General features: G+C 38.9%; 1 pseudogene across 1 annotated transcript; it reads left to right on the top strand.

The window, feature by feature from the left end:
* The first annotated feature begins 3,656 nt into the window (after nucleotides 1–3,656).
* On the top strand, nucleotides 3,657–5,392 carry LOC143606711 (F-box/kelch-repeat protein At5g60570 pseudogene; annotated as a pseudogene). The gene is made up of 2 exons (XR_013148804.1): nucleotides 3,657–3,832; nucleotides 3,911–5,392. The product of XR_013148804.1 is annotated as an F-box/kelch-repeat protein At5g60570 pseudogene (transcript).
* Nucleotides 5,393–22,748: the final 17,356 nt, after the last annotated feature.

Here is a 22,748-nt window from a genome sequence, read left to right as displayed (position 1 = left end):
CACAGATAGTTAAGCACATATCAATCATTCCAACCTGGGCATACCTAGAAAGCATGTAAAGAAAACGGGTCAACTACGAATAGTTGGTGAGTTTCACTAATTTAAATAAACCATAGATCAGTATAAAAATCATATGTTAACGATGAAATTATGCTAAGCTCGTTAATGAAAACTCTATTAATCCCAAAAACACAATAAATGACCCCTGGGGACACTGTTAACCCAGAACATATCCAATAACCCCTGGGGACACTGTTAACCCAGTACATATCAAATAACCCCTGGGGACACTGTTAACCCAGTATATATCAAATAACCCCTGGGGACACTGTTAACCCAGTACATATCAAATAACCCCTGAGGACACTGTTAACCCAGCACATATCAAATACCCTCTGGGGACACTGTTAACCCAGAACCATATCCAATAACCTCTGGGGACACTGTTAACCCAGAAACATATCCAATACCCTCTGGGAACACTGTTAACCCAGAAATATATCCAATAACCCTCTGGGAACTAAGTTACCCCAGAACAATTCCACCCGATAAACAAATTATCTATTCTATGCATCATACCATATATATATATATATAAATATACAAGTGTTTCCATACGATCGGTATGTACTTAGATAATTTAACACAATCATGCTTTCCGCCCCGGGAAAAATATTAAAACAGTTCATTAAAAGGGGCTCGTGAAAACTCACCTTTTTGTGAGTCTGTGGGTAATACAATGAACAGCTACGTGCCTGGATCTGTAATATAATATCTAGTCGTTACTATATAATTCCCATAAACTAAATCCGTATTAATCGGTACATCTGGGGACATTGTTAACCCAGTACTGTACTCGATCCGGGACAACGTTAACCCCGCGACACTTCTAAGGACTCAGATGGTAACATTGCTTAGAGTTTGACAGTCAATTTAGTTAAAGTGATGAAATTATAGCTCGGTTTGACACCCCGTTTGGCCGCGGGGCCCGCTTCCGGTATTTCGGTGCCTGAAACGGTAAAATCGGGTAAAATTACCCAAATCATCCGAATTATTTTCGGATGATTTATTTCTACTTAATTTACTTAGATTTATGAAAATAGTCCATTTTTAAAGTTTTCGTGTACCAGTCAGCTCGCTTATGCGAACTTTGCCGGTTTACACGTTTTAAGCTTTAAATATTTGTTTTTACGTTCTTTTTAGCACAAATAATTACCCGTTTAGTCTCGGGTCTTGAATTTTTGCACAAAACTTATTTTGACAGAAAGAAAATTTTACAAAATTTTTCCAGATTTATTTTCTTATATTTACATTTATTTATCTATTTTTAAATCTTATTATAACACTAAATATGTCAAAAATACCAAAACACTTTAGAAAAATCCCAAATTTTTCTGGGATGATCTCTGTCATCCTCATAACTTCCTGGAATTTTTCCAGATTTATTTTCTTATATTTACATTTATTTATCTATTTTTAAATCTTATTAAAACACTAAATATGTCAAAAATAACAAAACACTTTAGAAAAATCCCAAATTTTTCTGGGATGATCTCTGTCATCCTCATAACTTCCTGGAATTTTTCCAGAATTTAAAACTTATTTTTCAAGCCATTTTCACCCAAAACCGAGCTAGAAAGCCCTAGAACTCGTTTCACCGAAAAGCCTACTTAGACTTTTCCAACTGAGCTCAAATTTTGTGGGTGAATTTTATATGTTATAAAAAGCTTATCTTAAATTTTCCAGAATTTTTCATCATGTTTAGCTATTTTTCACTATTTTTGGCCAAAACCGAGCATTAAATTCACCAAATATTCATCTTTTATCCAAAAATTACCAAACATTCACAGATCTCATATTTTCATGTGTAGATCATCTCTGTGAAATTTCGTGACCCGACTCTAAGCACACGAATATCTGTCCAAATCTCATATACACACGAAAACCGAACTATCTTGTGTTTTCTAGCTTTAGATCGCAAGGATCTCGGTTTCTAGCCTTTGCTAGCCGCTAGATACAACACTTACAAGCACCATAACACTATACCAAGCAAACTATACCAACAATCAAACCATTTCTTTCAAAGTGTCGGTTTTTATGTAAAAACAAAGGTTTTAACCGTAAAAATCCGTTCTCGACTCTTTTTACTCATTTCTTGGACCAAGATCCCTTGTATAACATGTATACATCTCTTGATCGTGCAAGAGTCGGTTTCATCTCGGGTTTTCACCCATCTTCCACTTGGAAAACTCATTTGACAAGATTTCAACCGTAAAATTTCGTTCTAAACACTTTTAACTCATCACTTAGATCAAGATCCTTTGTATAACTTGTATACATCCCTTGATCACACGAGAATCGGTTCCATCTCGGGTTTTCACCCATTTTTCACATGAAACTTCCTTTTCTCAAGATTATAAAGTTATAAACAAGAATTTAAGCCTTAAAACATGAGTATACCTTGAAGATTTTGGTTAGAGATCAAGGAATTAGATGGTTGCTTGAAAGATATGAAGAGAATTGAGAGAGTTGATGTGAAAAAAAAAGAAAATGTAATGTGTAATGGGGGTGTGGGTGGCCGGTTCTATTGGTGGTGTGTGGGGGGCCCACATCTCAAACCATGGCCACACATTTGGATTACACAATCCAGATAATGTTGTGGATAGTCTGGTTCAGTTCGTTTCTCGTTTAAACTCGTAATTCGGCTTAAAACGAGCATAAAATGGTCGTTTTTCGGGTTAAAATAAAATTTACATAAAACTGATTTAAAAACTTTAAAAACTTAACCCATGACATTAAAACATCATATTGTCGGTATCTGTGCATCTTTTTCGGTTTGATTGATCGTCTCTTGCTTGGTTTGGTGTTAAAGGTTTCGTTTAGCGTACCGACGTACCATTAAATCGAAATCCTTTTTCTGTGCTATAATTCACCTATCCCGAAGCATTAATACTTCGTATATATCACTAAACATTATATACATCGTCTATAATGTAATTCCCGATCCGTTCGGGTTTCAATAACCGATCATTGATTAATTGTAATTCCAATACGATTCACTATATAATTGAGTATGATTCATACTGTGAACCATATATATTCGTATCAATGTGCTATAACTCATATAATCAATATTAAATAGCACGTAAATAGTATATACCGGCTAGGGTATACCTGGATTTGCCGGAATCGTTACACAAAATCACCCAAACAAGGCGCCCACTACGGATGGCCTTATTGGATCAACTAACCAATAACATGTTTATTGGATCAGCTAACCAATAAATACGTGTCACTTTTTCGGTCAAAATATCTTGTAAAAAATTACCAATACACTAACCTACATAAATACTCATTCATTCTAATTTCTAGAAGATATTACATAATCCAACTCCCAAAAGATACATTAAACCGATTTAGTTGATATAGTTATAATAATAATAATAATTTATAAAAAAACCCAACTAATCAATCAAATAATTGGCCAAAATATACCAATTTGGTGATGGAGAGAAAAGACCAACCTTAAAGGGCATTAACGTAAATTTAAGAAACACAAACACAAAACACATCATCTGTTTTCACTTTCAATCTATTCTTTCTTTCCTTCAACCAGTTTCAGTTTCTCTTGCGTTTACAAGACGTACACTTTTATTATTATTATTCTCTCTCTCACACACACGGCATAATACATACAAATATAATAATATATTAATAATATAACAGGATTCAATCAAGATGTCTGCAACCGCACGCTTGTTTCCGCCGCCGGCGCTGACTTCCGAGATCCAATCTTAACTTATTCCGGCACGATGGTTTCACGGTGAGATCTGTAACTATTAAACCCATCTTTTATTATTATATTCAGATCTTAATTATTAGTAATCAATTCAATTGAATTTAACTCCAGGTTTTCATCCATTAATGATAATAATATTATTATTAAGGTTGAAAGGTTATAACCTTTTAGATGGCTTTTGATCGGTTCAAGGGCTGGAAGGTTTTTAGATACATGATTTAGTCAAAACTGGATAAAGGGTATAGCAAATTGGAATTGACTTTGGGGATTTGTTGTTGAAATTTTTTTATTTGGTTTGGTTTTGGGTATACATAAAGTTTAAAGATGAATAACGAAAACTCGGTCTCCGAATATTTGTTGGAGGAACAAGGAATTGGAATTGGAAATGGAATAAAAAGAAGGAAGAACAATGAAGAAGAAGAAGAAGAATTAAATGATTCGCTTCTTCCGGGAATATGTGATGATGTTGCTTTGATATGTCTCGCGTGGGTGTGTCGGTTCGATTACGCTTCGTTGTCGTCGTTAAATACGCGGTTTAAGTTGCTTATGGACAAGGGTTATTTGTATGAGTTAAGGAAACAGTTGGGGATAGTAGAGCATTGGGTGTACATGGTTTCTGATCCTAGAGGGTGGGAAGGGTTTGATCCGGTGACGAATAACTGGATGAGACTGCCGAAGATCCCGTGTGACGAGTGTTTTAATCACGCGGATAAGGAGTCGTTGGCGGTCGGTAGCGAGTTATTGGTTTTCGGAAGGGAGCTTTTTGAGTTTGCGATATGGAAGTATAGTTTGATTCGAAGAGGGTGGGTTAAATGTGAGAGGATGAATCATCCGAGGTGTTTGTTTGGGTCGGGGACGTTTGGGTCGATTGCTATTGTCTCGGGTGGAAGTGATCAAAATGGGAATATTTTAAGTTCTGCCGAGTTGTATGATTCGTCTACTGGTAAATGGGAAATGTTGCCTAATATGCATTCGCCACGTAGGTTATGCTCGGGGTTTTTTATGGATGAGAAGTTTTACGTGATAGGAGGGATGACGAATCCCAATGATTCGTTAACATGTGGTGAAGAGTTTGATTTGAAAACAAGAAAATGGAGAAAGATAGACGGGATGTACCCGAATGTGAACCGGGCTGCACAAGCACCGCCACTTGTGGCGGTTGTTAGTGATGAGTTATACGCGGTTGAGTATTTGAGTAATATGGTTAAGAAGTATGATAAAGTTAACAACACATGGAGTGTGTTGGGAAGGCTACCGGTTAGAGCTGATTCGTCGAACGGTTGGGGTTTAGCATTTAAAGCGTGTGGTCAACGGCTTCTGGTGGTTGGTGGTCAAAGGGGTCCGGAAGGTGAAACCATTGTTCTGAACTCTTGGAGTCCGAAATCAGGGGTCAAAGATGGTGTTTTGGACTGGAAGGTTGTTGGTGTTAAGGAGCATTCTGGAGTGTTTGTTTACAATTGTGCTGTGATGGGTTGTTGAAGACTTAACCATAGGTAATTTAATCTTTTTTTTTAAACATTGTTGTAAGTCAAGTTTGGTACTTTCATAATTTGCAAGCCTCTTTAGTTTTGTTTTTTTGTTTTTTTGTTTTTTTTGTTTTTCATATCTTGTGTGCTTACCTGTGCCAATAAACTGCATAAATTCATAAAGAGGTTCAAGTTGACTTTATATTATTATTATTTGCTTTCATAGGGGCTTAGATGTTGATACTATGGTAATTTGATTGTATGAGATTATTTGATTTAACATACATTAAGGGTGGCTTAGGGTGGTGGACAAAAAAATCCATCAAAGTGCACAATTTATGTCCAAATTAGGTAAGGCACATGCTTAGCATGTGCAACTTGTTCATGGTATTATTGTTTACGACAAAATATGTTCCCCATTAGATCTTGATATAGTGTTTGGTACAGGAGCATTAGTGAAATGCCCCGTTGCATCATAATGTTTGTTTTGCTGTCATAAAGGAAATGATAAAGCATTAAAAGAGGTCATAGTTTTGTTTGGTTTTGAATTTTAATTTGATGTATTATATATCAACTATGCTAAAAAGAGGGTAAATGTATTAATGTGTATAAGAAGTGCATTTTATAAGTTGGTTGTGGCTCAATGGTAGAGCACTCACTTTACAAGTGAGAGGTGGGGGAATTAATCCTCACTACCACCAACTTATATGGGAGATATGAGGGATGACCCTGGCTTGCCAGGGTTCGAGTCCTGATCTCACCCGGTTTTACCGGCTCCTCGCTGTTGTGCCGTTTGGCGGGCGTGGGGGTCGGGTTTTATCCGGTGAATCCCTCAACAGGTGGACCGCTAGGGGCTCCGTCCGTCCGGACTAATGGCCGGCTCGGGCTACCTTTAGCCAATGGAGGCCGCGTACGGAGTACCCGGCGTTACTTAGTTGGCCGTTCAAAAAAAATAATAAGAAGAAGAAGAAGTGCATTTAATGTGTGTTTGTTTTGGTAATTATGTTGGTAGAATATGGTTCGGTTTCTAGATGTAGAATCAGTAATTATGTTGAATGACTATTTAGTGTGGGGCTAGGCTCTTTCACCTGGGTGGGATCAAGTAATACAATCGTGTCAGATTGACGAGTTTTAGGTTGGCGGGTTAAATTGTTAACCTGAACACAAATAATATAATATATGTGTCAATTACACAACCTTAACCCGGACACACATTCTTGTAACCTAAACATGACCCATGTTAAGTTGGATAGTTGTAAAAGGGTGGCTAGGGTGTAAACAAGCCGGGTCGTTTGTGAATTGTGAGTTACTTGAGATTGGCTTTGCAAAAGCTCTAACCGAGTCATGCTTACATTTAGGGGGACAAACGAGCCGAGCCCGAGCTCAACTAGGCTCGAGCTCGGTTCGTTTAACTTATACAGAGCTGGATCTCGAGCTCAACTCGTTTCGATCTCTATTTCTAAAGCTCGATCTTGACTATTTTACTTTTTATATCTTTATAATTATTATATATTTTTTCAATTATAATTTTAAATAGAGTAAAGTGTAAACGAACCGAACGTTCGGTGAACTCTTCGTGAACTGTTCGGCGGGAAGTTCGTTTATGTTCGTTTATTTATTAAACGAACTAACACGAACAAAAAAATTGTGCTCGTTTAATTAAACGAACGAACATGAACACATGCCCCGTTCGTTCATTTATGTTCATGAACGTTCGTTTATTTATGTTTGTTTATGTCTGTTTATTTATGTTCGTTTATGTATTAATAGAAATTAATTAATTATTATCTGGATTAGTCATCTTATAAAGGTTTTATATATTTTTTTAATTTGGTTCTTTTATGTTTGTTGTGTTCACCTACATTTGATCATCTTTATTCATTTATGTTAGTTTATCTTTGTTCAGTTATGTTCGCTTAGATTATAAACAAACGAATATAAACGAACACAAATGTTCCTTTTTTAAATAAACGAAAAGGAACATAAATATTTATTTCGGTGAAGTGTTCGTACTCGTCTAAAGTTAAATGAACGAACATGAATATGCCCTTGTTTTTGTTTGTTCGACTCGTTTATAGGTATTAATTATTCACATTGATGTATATGTCGGTCTCAATCTCTAGGCTCTGTTAATTTTATTTGTGTTCACTTGTATTCGTGAACCGTTTATGAACACATTCATTTCCTTCATGAACGAACACGAACATAAAATCTCGTTCGGTAAGTGTTCATGAACCGGTCGTGAACACATTTTTTCCTTAACGAACGAACATGAACAAGACCTTGTTCGTGTTCGTTCGGTTCGTTTACAACCCTAGAGTAAAGTGCCAAAATTGTCCCTGTGGTTTGATCAGTTTTGCGACTTTCGTCCAAAAAGTTTGTTTTTTGCAAATAGACCATTGAGGTTACTCGATTCTTGCCAGTTACGTCAAAGTCACTAACTCCGTTAAATTACATTGTCAAGTGAGGGGTAAAACCGTCTTTTTAGACTATTTATTATTTTATTTATTTTCTAACCACTAATGACTATACCCCGCTCCCACCCCCAATTAATCATCTTCATCAGTTCATCGCCCCACATCTCACCTAACCATTCCATCACCAACAATTCGGCCACCCCACCATCAAAAAGAGCCAGGCCATCGCTACCTCCACCACCTGAATCGCATATATATAAAACTCCTCAATGTTTACCAGGATCGGATCAATCCATCAACTCCTGTTATACCCTAGAATTTCCGCCGATTTCAAATAAAAATATGTGTTTGTTATCACACTTTTAACACTTGAAACCTTAGGGATTTTATTCGGTGAATCAAAATGAGTAGATTGACCTAAAAACTTATCTCATATGGCGCTCGAATCGATTGACGGCAAGTGTGGCCGGAAATTAGACGATGGCGGGGTTAGCGATGTCTCGGTTAACTTGGAAATTAGATGGCGGCGGAGGAAATTAGATCGACGACTTTTGACAAAAAATTGTTGACTGTTAAGGCAACGTGGTGCCGTTCAGTTTGTGAGCTGTTGAAATTGGCTGGCGGTTTTACAGAAGTTTGGTGACGATGGTCTCTGCAACTTCAAAGAGGAGAGGTGGTGTGGTGCACGATGTGGTTAAACGTATAGTAGCCGCCGTCGGTGGGTTGCGAGGATATGTTTAAAACTTAAAACGGTGAGTTAAAGTTCATAAAAGATCTGTATGTGTGTGACTATGTGATATTAATTCAATGACGGAAGAGACAAGGCTTGAAAGTGGTGGACCCTAATCAACATATATACATCTATCAATCTATGTTTTGAATAGGGTCTCATTAGCTAAATAATTGTGGTTTTCATGAATGACACAAATGCCCCTCACTTAACACAAAATAATTAACGGAGTTATCGATTTTGACGTAATTGGCAGGAATCGGGAAACCTCAAGGGTCCAGTTGCAAAAATCAAACTTTTTGGACGAAAGTCGCAAAAATGACCAAATCACAAGGACGATTTTGGCACTTTACTCTTTTAAATATAACATAATATATATTACTTAGTTACTTTTTCATAACTATATATATTATAAAAATTATATAAATGACAGATTCATTTAGGTTTGTGCGCAGGCACGAGCTCGATAAGTGAAGCCCGAACTCGTTAATTAAACGAACTTACTTTTAGGCTTGAGCTCGGGCTCAATTAAGCTCGGCTCAATCAAGTTTTTTCACGAGCCTATCTCGAGTAGCTCGCGAGCAACTCGACTCATTTGCACCCCTTATGCTTTAATTATCCCGAGCCTAGATGAGCTCATCTAACAAACGAATTCGAGCCAAAGTTCATATACCTAGCTTGACTAGGTGTGTGAGTTTAAACGTACATCTTAACTGTAAAATATAACATTTTTTATTTAATATAAACTAGTTTTTTACCTGGCGCATTGCACTAGGTAGTTTGTTAAAACTCAAATGGTGGTAAAACACTAAAACCCAAGTGTTGAGTTGGTAAGTCGACACGAATTCGGTCGGTTTCGGTGACGTGCGTTATTGTACCGAAATTAAAACCAAATATAAAACGAAAAAATATTATAAAATTGAGGTGGATCAATATGGTGGCGTCGGTCGGTAAAACTCGAGTGTTGAGTCTACGGGATTTCGGTTGGTTTGCGTACCGAAACTAAGAAAAAAAACCCGACGTTCAGTCGGTTTTCTTTACGCTTGTTCCGGTGACTGAACTAAAAAAACAAAAAGAAAATTTGTGGACTAGTTCGGTGCCGCAAAGTTGCCCAATAGGGCACATACGGCACCAAACTTCTTATTTATTATATAGTAGTAAATTACACGATAAGTCCTATTATATATATTTATAATAAAAATAAGTAAATGATATACATTGAGTAAATATATATATAAACAAAGTATTGAAATAATATATATCATAATAAATGTGTCGGACTCGAGTTTGAAAAATAAGTATGAGTTTAGTTGAGTTAAACGATACGAGCTCGAGTTTATGACAACTCGGGCTCAGCTCATTTACACTGTTGGGTTGACTTGTTTACTTAAATGGTTTGAATATCTCTAACACGACCTATTTGCTTAAGCAGGTTAAACTTGTCAACCCAAACATGACATATTAACCAAAATCCAAATATTTTAATATTTTGCCCTGATTTGTCGCTATCTTTACCAATTCACCAATATCATAGTAGATAAGAATTTTAATTTTTCACAAATTTATATTGAACCACAATCATTTTAGCTCAAGTTTTCACTATGGGTGTTAAATGGGTTCGGACATGACATAAAACTCAAACACAACGATGAAATTTGTGTTAGACACATGAACCCGAAAACGGTATGAATATTTATGGTATGATACGAATATGACACGTTTAACCAAAAAAATATTTTATATTTTTCTTTTGTATATTAATACTAAAATTATAATTTATAGTCTTAAATACAAATATAACCTTTTCTTTTATGTTCTAAATTTTGACATAAATACACTGTCTCTAAGCAATTTCTTAAGGTACCTTCTTAAAGAACCTGGATGCGAACAAGTTTAGCTAAACATGTTTGCGAATTCGACCAGAAACTGACCTGATCTCATATTAGAGTAGTGATACACCCGTTAATTTTATGTTAGATTAGTATAATGTGAGTTTCGTGTATTTTGAGCTTATCACACCCCTAGTTTCACAATTCTAGAACTATGACAACTCTGTTACAATTATTTTTGTGATTGTGGGTCACATGTGTAGGAGTGTGGACCAGCCAGAGCTTTGATTATGGCCTAAATGATAATTGTTTATTGTTTTTCAAAAGGAGGATCGAACTTTGGGATCTACTTTAGAAAATCCAAAGTGTTCATTACTCAACCACTTGAAAGATATTTTAGAACCTCACCATTTACACGAGGTTCATAAAGATGTATATGAGGTACTAATAATATTGATCGAAATGAATAACCCTCATGGAAAGCATAAAATTGTAGAATTCTTACAGAATTTATGTTCAGTTCAACGTGTTATATTTAGTATGTATAAAAGAAGAACTCGGCCTAGTATTATTGAAAATATTAAGAACGGAACCAATATGACATTCATATTAATCATGAATGCCAAGTAGAGACAGGTGATCTCAAAATTGTAATAGCTTATTAAATAATTTATATGCATGATGAATTTATATGTTAATGTTAGCATCCTTAGCTCAGTTGTTCTCACATTCGTAAAGATAGTTATTGGTTTGATTTAAAGTCATATTTTATTCTTTTTAATCTATTTATTGTTTTACAAGCTTGGTAGCCGGCTACTATAATGTAGAGGTGAAAAAAAAAAGTTTTTGAACCAAAATGGCAATCTGAACCAAAACAAATCGGTTTGGAACCGATTAAAACAGTGTGTTCAGCTCCGGTTTGTAATCCTCACCACTGAAACCGGTTGACCCGACTTGAACCGGTCAAGAAAATGGTTTCAGACTGAACCGATTTGTACTCAACTTGGTTTGGACTTTTTATTTATTGACTAGCCCAAACCTCTAATGCAAGTGTGCCAAGTTATGGTTAAATTGAAATTTATATATTTTTAAGATTTAAACGTGTAAAATTTTAGTATAACTGTTTAGAATATTATATTTACGTATTTGAATATAAATTAAACGAACTTTAAGTCTTTAACCAAGTCCTTGGTAATATAAATTGGACTGTTTGATTTCAGTTAAAATCTACCTTAGTTTTAACTTTCATCACTAGAAGAAAAAACATTAGAACAAGATATTTGCTTATAGAGTTGTAGTCTTGTAGACTTGCATAGTTGCAGGGCATAGATACGGTTTAAAGCCCGGTGACTAAAAGCCCAATTCAATAAGGCCAGTTAAAAAAATAATGGTGTCTTAAAACTAAATAATAATATACCTTTCCTAGTTTATAACCAGTGGAAATGTGGAATTACGGTTGCTGCAAAATTTAAATTTAGTCGGTATTTGTTTGATTCATTACATTGTAGGTATGGTATAGGCACTAGGTATAACAACTGAAAGAGATAAAAAAACAAATACAGTGAATACTGGTCTTGGTAGCGATATCGTTCGGAATTTCGGATGATATCAGTTCGGGTCGTCACGGTACTAACACGGTGCCGGCACTCGCTATAGCTTACGATACCAAAAAGATTATTGCGAATAGAACTTCGTTTTCAACAGAATTTATAAAAAAAACATAAAAAACAAATAGCGGTATCGATTAGGTTCGTTACGTGAAAAACACAAAAATAACTATAATTTATCCATACATTTTTGGAAAGTAAAAAACTTCTATTAAAACGGGAAATGTAAATTAAATAAGCATGTTGAAACGGTATATTTAGACTTTTATAAAGCATCATTTTATATTAATTACTAGAACAACAAAAAGAGTAAGCAACGTCAGTTTATATAAAAAGACAAACAAAATGTCAGCTAGCTTTGATAACTCGCACGTTTTTGTATCGAATACTTGTCCATCACAACTCACAACTCGTTTTTAAAAAAAATAACTTCAAAACGTATATAAAAAATAAGAACTTCCACAATTTTTGCTAAATCAGCAGCAGACTTATTAATTTGTTGGTGATGTTATGTTAAAATCTTTGCCTACCACTAGCATTACACTATAGAAGTAGGATATATTTCATGTAAAATGTAATATTTTTAGACCAAACATTTGTAAGCCTACCTTTCTGATACTATAGCCTTTTTGGCCTTAAATTTTTTTAATGTAAACCTAACCATTTGTGCTGGTTTTTCATTAGGAAACACTGTTAAGTGGCAACCTTCCTCCTTCCAATTCCATTAATGACATCTTTACCCCCACCACCTTTTGACAAGTTGGACCATTGACTTTCTAGTCCATGCACCCTTGGTACCTCCACTTAGCCTCAACACCAATATGTGGGTGCATGGCCATGTAGGTTTCACACTAATATTAATCAGTCATAGACTAAAAGATGGATTTACATATACGACTTTGTTGATAGAATAGCTAGTAAAGTTTTCGTGGCTATATAAGCCAAGTCATGCATGACCAAGTCACGGTGATGGATCACGAAAACAACTTGTGAAAAGTAAACATGTAAAGGCTTCTTTCCGCGATATTTACAAATTCAACCAAAAAAGGATACACGGGTTCATAACTATGGTCCATGCCTGTCTTTTTCTACAAGACTCGGCAAAGCATGATTTAAAAGCGATCAAATCTTTCCATGCGTACATGTATCGATTCAGAACCACTAGTGTGACATCTGCCCCGATCCGACCCGACCCAGGTACCCGTTTCCCTTATCCGATCTCTTTCTTTTGTGATTTAATATTTATTTCTACTTATATTTTACTTTTAATAATAATATATATTTTCCTTCCCGCCTCTTTCTCTCTCTTTCTTTCCGCCGTCCCATCCCTCTTCTTCTCTCTTTCCGCCTTCTTTTCCCTCTTGTCGCCGTCCCGCCCTTACGCCTTGTTTCCCTCTTTTTCTTCTAACTCTTTGCTTGTCCTTTGTTCCTTCCCGCCTAAGGTTGTCTGCGCTGCTCCACGCGCCAGACCCCTTACAAGGAATCCTGCGTGAAGACCACCTGTTTCAGCGATACGCGAGACGAACTCTTCTCGCAGCGCGCTAAGAATCGTGGTTCATCCCTCGACGCGCGAAGAATTTTAGTTCTTCCCGCGGCGCGCTAGGAATTTTAGTTCCTCCCGCGGCGCGCTAAGAAATGTGATTCTTCCCGCGGCGCGCTTAGAAATGTAGTTCTTTCCGCGACGCGTTAAGGTTGTTTCTGTCTGCCCTCGCGCTCGCGCTCTCTTGACCTTCTGTGTCAGCCTTCTCGCGCTAAACCCCTTTGAGTTTTCTTCTGTTTAATCTAGCCGTTGCTTTTGAGTTGTCTTATCTTTTGAGCTGTTGACCTAATCTGCTTTATGTCTGAAAAGCCACTTTTGGCGCAGCATGCGCACCAACCCCATTGGTTGGCAGAAAAAGTGACTGACATTATCTTTTGAGATCTGCTTTTTCCATGCTTGACCAGTACCTTTATCTGACCCGCCCATGCTTTTTACTGTTCCCTGTCAGCTTTATCTTGCCTCTGCAGCTGCCATATCTTTTGATATCTTTTGCTTTTGGAATCTTTTGCTTTTTGAGATCTTTTCCCCTTTTTCTAGGGATTGTGTTCCCTAGGGTTTCTCTATAAATAATAATAATATTTTCATAACACTACACACACAAAACACTTACTCTCTCCTGTTTTCCTTGCTCTCTGCCGCCTCCCTCTCTTGCCTCCGTTTTCTCCTCTCCTCTGCCCTGTTTTCCGGTAATATATTATATATAATAACTTATTAATTATGCTAACTTATAATCAAGACCTAAAACCGATCGTTAAAACAATAATCTTTACTTATAGGTTAACTTGCTTGTTTGGTTCTTGCTTTATCTATCACCGCATCGTTTATCAAGTGAGTAATCTCGTACCTAATCCCTTTTTGCTTTTAATGTTTTGGGATGTTCATGTGTTCATACAAACTTAGAGTCTTAAACTTGTTTATGAACTTTAGTCGCGCAGTATCCCATGTGTTGAGGACGTAGACTTGGCTGTTTATTTGTATGTGTGGATCATTAACCGTCTTGTCGGTCTATTCCGCAGTTTTCATGGTACCATTAGATGAACACGGGAGAACTATCGTTTATGATTTTCTCTTTTGTTACACTTGCACAGTTAGTCTTGTTTGTGAGCTCAATTGTGAGCACTGGCAGTCTTGTCTCTTAGAGTTGGTCCCGATCTGATTACACCCTTGTTGAAACCCAGACATACACATGTTGCGCGCAGATTTATTGTTATCTATGTATTGTATTAAACTTGATTTCTCACCAACACGCAAGTGTTTGACGTTTATTTTAACACATGTTCAGGTTTGCAGTAGCTGTTTTGGAGCTTGTGGACACATAGGACGTTTTTACTTTTGGACCTAGATTAAAATGTATCAAGACAAGTTATTGCTGTTCGAATATTTTGATTTATAATATATTGATTATGTTGGTTTATTTATATCTTATGTATACGTTGCGCACGCGTGAATGAATATATTTATTAAATATTGACACCCAATAGTGTCACGAGTAATGAAACAATATGTGGCGCCCCGATGTATAATCCGCCTTTGGTCGGGGTGTTACAGATTGGTATCAGAGCTTGTTGACTTTAGGATAGGTGGTTAGACGTAACGGCCTAGAATACCTAAGAGTCCCTTCTCGCGCATGAGAGAAATCTCATGTTTGCGCGCTTATTGTTAATTACTCGTTATTTATGAATATGCTCGCACTTGCGCAGTATATGATTTTCTGTTTTATTTCGCGATATTTCGATTTTTGTCGAATTTCGATTTTTATTGATTTTACTTACATGTTCGATTTGAAAATCCGAAAAGTCATGGTGATACATGAATAGTTGATTTTCAATTTCCCTTTACGATTGTGTTCTGAGGTTGGAGAGTTGAAAAGTCATGGTGATACATGAATTGTCAACCTCCAATACTCATTTTCTTGTATGTTTTATATTGAGGATTGAAAAGTCATGGTGATACATGAATCGTCAATCTCCAATACTCGTTTGCTCGTATATTTTAAATTGGGAATTCGGAAAGTCATGGTGATACATGAATTGTCGATTCTTGATTCGAATTTGTTACCTTTATTAAGTCTGCATTTAGGATCATTTATTTTACTTTAACTTTTGACAGTAACTGACTCCGTGAAACCAAGCTTTATAAGATTAAAACTTTGCGCTAAAGCCAAGATATTAACTAAAATTAAAATTTTTATAGAATGCCTCCGCTATCTCGCCGATTTCAGAGAAGAGAAGCCTCGCGCATGCGTAGACAGCAACGTTCCCAGGAAATGGCCGCCGCAATAGCCCAAGCTTTGAGCCAAAACAATACCAACACCTCTGGTTACAACATTAAGTCCTTTAACGCGGGTAACCCTCCAAAGTTCACAGGTCTTGAAGGAGCCACCGTGATGCTCCAGTGGCTTGAGAAAATAGAAAACACTTTCCTCCACACCCAATGCCCCTCAGACAGACGAACCCTGTATGCTTCCAGTGTCCTGGAATCTAGAGCGCTTACTTGGTGGAATGGAGTAGCTCATGCGCGTGGCGCAGAAGCTGCTTCTAGCATGCTCTGGGAGGAATTCAAGGAAATTCTGACGCGAGAATTCTGCCCTCCCAACGAAGTTAAGCGCCTGGAGGAGGAATTTTGGAATCTTAAGCAGTACAGTGGTGAAGCGCGCGAGTACGCGACGCGCTTCCATGAACTAAGCTTACTGGTCCCTCACCTTGTTACCCCTTCCCGCCGAGCCATAGAGAAATTCCTTGGGGGTCTCTCCATGGAAATTCAAGATTCTGTATGGGCCAGAAACCCAGTAACCCTCCCTGACGCTATTGAGTTGGCCGCTGTGCTCAGCGACAACCATGTCAGAGCAGGAACCTTGTTCCTGCGGGGAACAGAAAAGACCAAACTCACCAAGACTGTTCCTGAACCAACAGAAACCAAACCAGAACCCTCAAACCGTAACAACCTCAAGCGCAGGCGCAAGGCCTATGCGCTTATCAACCCGCCCATTGTCCAGCAACCCGCATACCAACCTCCAGTTTATGCGCCTAACCCACTGTCAACCTACCCAACACCTCCTGTAGCCCATAACTATGCCTTAACCAATCCAGCACTCCCTGCCCCGCCAACTAAGAAACCTTACACAGGAAACCACCCCTTTTGCCCAACCTGTAGATTTCACCACCCACCTCAAGTCCCATGTCGACTTTGTACCCGATGTGGCCGCGCTGGTCACCTTGCAGAAAACTGTAGAGTCCTTCTCGCCAATCCAATTGCGCCAACACCACCAGTCTACCCGCAAAACCCTCAACCAACCTACCAAAACCCACGACCCAGAACGTGCTTTAACTGCGGTGATCCCAGTCATTTCCGGAACGCGTGCCCGAGACTACAAGTGCAAATCACCCAAGCGAATCCGGTGAACCAGATTTCGAACCAAGTGACACGTGGACGAGCTTTTAACATAACCGCGCACCAAGCGCAAGCGAATAATGACGTAGTTAATGGTACATTTTTGCTTAACGGATTTTATGCTTCTGTACTTTTTGATACTGGCGCCGATCGAAGTTTTATCTCTCGCGCCTTCGAGCAGAAGCTTGCGCGACCGCGCAACGATTTAAAAGAAGATTTTTCAGTTGAATTGGCTAATGGTGAAACTGTTTTAATAAACTCAGTGATTAAAGATTGTACGCTTAACCTTAACGAAAACGATTTTCTGATTGACCTCATCCCCATGCCTCTTGGAAGCTTTGATGTTATCATTGGTATGGACTGGCTCTCGAAGAATCGCGCCGAAGTTATTTGCGCCAAGAAATTGATTCGCATACCTCGAGAAAATGGTGATCTTCATGTTTACGGCGAAAAACCCTCCAGTGGTCTTAAACTTATGTCTTGCGCCGAAGCCCAAAGACTCATGCGGAAGAAGTATGTTGCATTCTTAGCCCATGTGGTTAAACCTGCTGAAGAAAAGAAGCTTCGCGATATCCCCATCGTGCGCGACTTCCCTGAAGTTTTTCCTGATGATCTTCCTGGTATCCCTCCCGCTCGTGAAGTCGAGTTCCGCATTGATCTTATCCCTGGTGCTTCCCCCGTAGCTAAATCTCCTTATCGTCTTGCACCCGCTGAGATGCAAGAATTGGCAAGCCAACTTCAAGAGTTGACTGCTAAAGGATTCATTCGCCCTAGCTCTTCGCCCTGGGGTGCTCCGGTGTTGTTCGTTAAAAAGAAAGATGGTTCGTTCCGCATGTGTATCGATTACCGCGAGTTGAACAAACTCACCATTAAGAACCGGTATCCCTTACCACGTATTGACGACCTCTTTGATCAACTCCAAGGTGCCTCTTGTTTCTCCAAGATTGATCTCCGCTCTGGCTATCACCAGTTGCGCATCCGCGATGAAGATGTTCCGAAGACTGCTTTTCGAACTCGTTATGGCCATTTTGAATTCTTGGTCATGTCCTTCGGTCTAACCAACGCACCCGCCGTTTTCATGGATCTAATGAATCGGGTGTGTAGGCCCTTCCTGGATAAATTCGTGATTGTGTTTATCGATGATGTTCTGGTGTATTCTAAGACCAAGGCCGAGCACGAGCAACATCTCCGATTGGTATTGCAAAAGCTTAGAGCTGAACAACTCTATGCTAAGCTTTCCAAGTGTGAATTTTGGTCTGATGAAGTACAGTTTCTTGGTCATGTTGTAAACAAGATGGGTATTCATGTCGACCCATCCAAGATTGAAGCAATCAAGAACTGGATTACGCCATCCACTCCTTCTGAGATCCGTTCCTTTCTGGGCTTAGCTGGTTATTACCGGCGCTTCATTTCGAACTTCTCGAAGATCGCTTTGCCTTTAACAACTCTAACGCACAAAGGTAAACCGTATATTTGGGGCTCGAAGCAAGAAGAAGCCTTTCTAACGCTCAAGCGATTGTTGTGTGAAGCTCCTGTCCTTGCGCTACCTGAGGGTAATGATGATTTTGTCGTGTATTGCGATGCATCCAACCAAGGTCTCGGTTGTGTTCTTATGCAACGAGGCAAGGTTATCGCTTACGCATCAAGGCAACTTAAGGTTCATGAAAAGAATTATACAACTCACGACCTCGAACTTGGTGCAGTTGTTTTTGCCTTGAAGATCTGGAGACACTACCTTTATGGTACTAAGTGTGTCCTCTACACTGACCATAAAAGCCTTCAGCATATCTTTGATCAAAAGGAACTTAACATGAGGCAACGCCGATGGAACGAACTCATCAGCGATTACGATTGTGAGATCCGGTATCATCCTGGTAAGGCTAATGTGGTAGCCGACGCGCTCAGCCGAAAACCCTGCCAACTTAACTGTATCTTGCCGCGCACGCATCTTCACTTTGCGCCGATTCAAAGCAACCTCGAATCGCGTATTCGTGACGCGCAGCGCGCATCCATCAGTAATGGTAACCTTCGCGCCGAGTTAGCGTGTGGCGCGGAAGCACTCTTTGTCCCTAATCTGAGTGGAATTCTCTGCTATCTTAATCGCATCTGGATTCCCTTTGATGAGAATCTTCGCGCTGATATCCTGAGTGAAGCGCACAAATCTCGGTATTCTATTCATCCTGGCGCTGATAAGATGTACAAGGATTTGCGCATAACTTATTGGTGGCCCGGTATGAAGAAGGATATTGCTGTGTTCGTAGCTAGATGTCTGACTTGTTCTAAAGTGAAAGCTGAACACCAACGCCCATCTGGTTTGCTCGAACAACCAGAAATTCCTACGTGGAAATGGGAATGTGTAGCGATGGACTTTATTACCAAGTTACCTTTGACAGCAAGCAAACATGATAGCATTTGGGTAATAGTGGATCGTTTGACTAAGTCTGCTCACTTTCTGCCCATTCGTGAAAACTACCGTGTTGAGCAACTCGCGCAGCTTTATGTCAAGGAAATTGTCTGCCGCCATGGTACTCCTTTGAGCATCATATCCGATCGCGATGGCCGTTTTATATCTCGCTTTTGGAAATCTCTCCAATCTGCGCTAGGAACTCGCTTGGACATGAGTACGGCATATCATCCTCAGACTGACGGTCAGTCTGAGCGAACTATTCAAACTCTTGAGGATATGCTCCGATCTTGTGTTCTTGATTTTGGAGGTAATTGGGATTCGCACCTGCCTTTGATCGAGTTCTCTTATAATAACAGCTATCATTCCAGTATTGGTATGGCCCCATTTGAAGCACTTTACGGTCGTAAGTGCCGCTCCCCGATTTGTTGGAGCGAAGTGGGAGAAGCTCAAATCACAGGACCCGAACTTGTTCAAGAGACAACAGATAAAATCGCCAAGATCCGTGATCATCTGCTGACTGCCAGAAGCCGACAGAAGAGTTACGCAGATCGTAGGCGAAAGCCTCTCGAATTTCAAGTTGGTGATCTTGTTCTCCTTAAAGTGTCGCCTTGGAAAGGTGTTGTCCGCTTTGGGAAGAAGGGTAAGCTTGCTCCTCGTTATGTTGGACCATTTAAGATTCTCGCGCGTGTGGGAAAAGTTGCCTACAGACTTGACCTGCCGCCCGCGCTCAGTAATGTGCATCCAACGTTCCATGTATCCAATCTCAAGAAGTGTTTAGCTGACGAGAACCTTCACATTCCACTTGATGAAGTTCAAGTTGATGAAACTATGCATTTCGTTGAGAAGCCTGTTGAGATTATGGATCGCGAGGTTAAGCAAACCAAGCGCAGTCGTATCCCTATTGTTAAAATTCGCTGGGAGTCCAAGCGCGGAGCCGAGTTTACATGGGAAAGGGAAGATCAAATGAAGATCAAGTACCCGTACCTGTTCTCTGCGCAACCTACTTCGAGATAAATTTCGGGACGAAATTTCTTAAAGTAGGGGAGACTGTGACATCTGCCCCGATCCGACCCGACCCAGGTACCCGTTTCCCTTATCCGATCTCTTTCTTTTGTGATTTAATATTTATTTCTACTTATATTTTACTTTTAATAATAATATATATTTTCCTTCCCGCCTCTTTCTCTCTCTTTCTTTCCGCCGTCCCATCCCTCTTCTTCTCTCTTTCCGCCTTCTTTTCCCTCTTGTCGCCGTCCCGCCCTTACGCCTTGTTTCCCTCTTTTTCTTCTAACTCTTTGCTTGTCCTTTGTTCCTTCCCGCCTAAGGTTGTCTGCGCTGCTCCACGCGCCAGACCCCTTACAAGGAATCCTGCGTGAAGACCACCTGTTTCAGCGATACGCGAGACGAACTCTTCTCGCAGCGCGCTAAGAATCGTGGTTCATCCCTCGACGCGCGAAGAATTTTAGTTCTTCCCGCGGCGCGCTAGGAATTTTAGTTCCTCCCGCGGCGCGCTAAGAAATGTGATTCTTCCCGCGGCGCGCTTAGAAATGTAGTTCTTTCCGCGACGCGTTAAGGTTGTTTCTGTCTGCCCTCGCGCTCGCGCTCTCTTGACCTTCTGTGTCAGCCTTCTCGCGCTAAACCCCTTTGAGTTTTCTTCTGTTTAATCTAGCCGTTGCTTTTGAGTTGTCTTATCTTTTGAGCTGTTGACCTAATCTGCTTTATGTCTGAAAAGCCACTTTTGGCGCAGCATGCGCACCAACCCCATTGGTTGGCAGAAAAAGTGACTGACATTATCTTTTGAGATCTGCTTTTTCCATGCTTGACCAGTACCTTTATCTGACCCGCCCATGCTTTTTACTGTTCCCTGTCAGCTTTATCTTGCCTCTGCAGCTGCCATATCTTTTGATATCTTTTGCTTTTGGAATCTTTTGCTTTTTGAGATCTTTTCCCCTTTTTCTAGGGATTGTGTTCCCTAGGGTTTCTCTATAAATAATAATAATATTTTCATAACACTACACACACAAAACACTTACTCTCTCCTGTTTTCCTTGCTCTCTGCCGCCTCCCTCTCTTGCCTCCGTTTTCTCCTCTCCTCTGCCCTGTTTTCCGGTAATATATTATATATAATAACTTATTAATTATGCTAACTTATAATCAAGACCTAAAACCGATCGTTAAAACAATAATCTTTACTTATAGGTTAACTTGCTTGTTTGGTTCTTGCTTTATCTATCACCGCATCGTTTATCAAGTGAGTAATCTCGTACCTAATCCCTTTTTGCTTTTAATGTTTTGGGATGTTCATGTGTTCATACAAACTTAGAGTCTTAAACTTGTTTATGAACTTTAGTCGCGCAGTATCCCATGTGTTGAGGACGTAGACTTGGCTGTTTATTTGTATGTGTGGATCATTAACCGTCTTGTCGGTCTATTCCGCAGTTTTCATGGTACCATTAGATGAACACGGGAGAACTATCGTTTATGATTTTCTCTTTTGTTACACTTGCACAGTTAGTCTTGTTTGTGAGCTCAATTGTGAGCACTGGCAGTCTTGTCTCTTAGAGTTGGTCCCGATCTGATTACACCCTTGTTGAAACCCAGACATACACATGTTGCGCGCAGATTTATTGTTATCTATGTATTGTATTAAACTTGATTTCTCACCAACACGCAAGTGTTTGACGTTTATTTTAACACATGTTCAGGTTTGCAGTAGCTGTTTTGGAGCTTGTGGACACATAGGACGTTTTTACTTTTGGACCTAGATTAAAATGTATCAAGACAAGTTATTGCTGTTCGAATATTTTGATTTATAATATATTGATTATGTTGGTTTATTTATATCTTATGTATACGTTGCGCACGCGTGAATGAATATATTTATTAAATATTGACACCCAATAGTGTCACGAGTAATGAAACAATATGTGGCGCCCCGATGTATAATCCGCCTTTGGTCGGGGTGTTACAACTAGATCTTATACAAGGTTGCTCATAACAGGTCAATCACCTGACTAATGGATAAAGGATATGCATCTATCTTTATGCCTCAAGCTTCATGTCAAAAGACTCAAATGCTCAAATTTCAAACTTCTATCTTTATTACCTTTAATTACTTTTTCTTTTTATCAAAGAAGACTAAAATGGTATCACTTTATATGGGTCCAATCCACTTACTTTGGTTTTCATGTACTTGGATCCTAAAGATATGATTAATTCAATACTTGTTTCTAGTTTTGAATTTATCTTCTACGAGAAAATCCATAGAAGTTTCATACTTGCATCATCATAGTAGTTTCATCTTAAGTGGATACTTTTTGCCTAATAGTGGGAGTCATTTAAATTAGTATTACTTAATCACAACACCTAAGCTTTTGGAAAAACCATAAAATCATTATTAGAAGGAAAGAGCTAGTTGTTGTCCCTCATACTTAAACGAATGGTATTTTTCCGCTTACCAATTAACACAGATGGTATTTTGTTAGGTGATACTAAGTTTCTATCATTTTCTGGTATATAAAATCGACACATACAATGGTTCATCCGTTCATATAACGACCATC

This window comes from Bidens hawaiensis, unplaced genomic scaffold (assembly GCF_021521415.1).
Source record: "Bidens hawaiensis isolate Kalapana, Puna unplaced genomic scaffold, B.hawaiensis_p1.1 tig00076693_1, whole genome shotgun sequence".
In the NCBI taxonomy this organism is placed as follows: domain Eukaryota; kingdom Viridiplantae; phylum Streptophyta; class Magnoliopsida; order Asterales; family Asteraceae; genus Bidens; species Bidens hawaiensis.
Note: the sequence above shows the minus strand (reverse complement) of the source record. Positions and strands in the feature narration are given on the sequence as shown.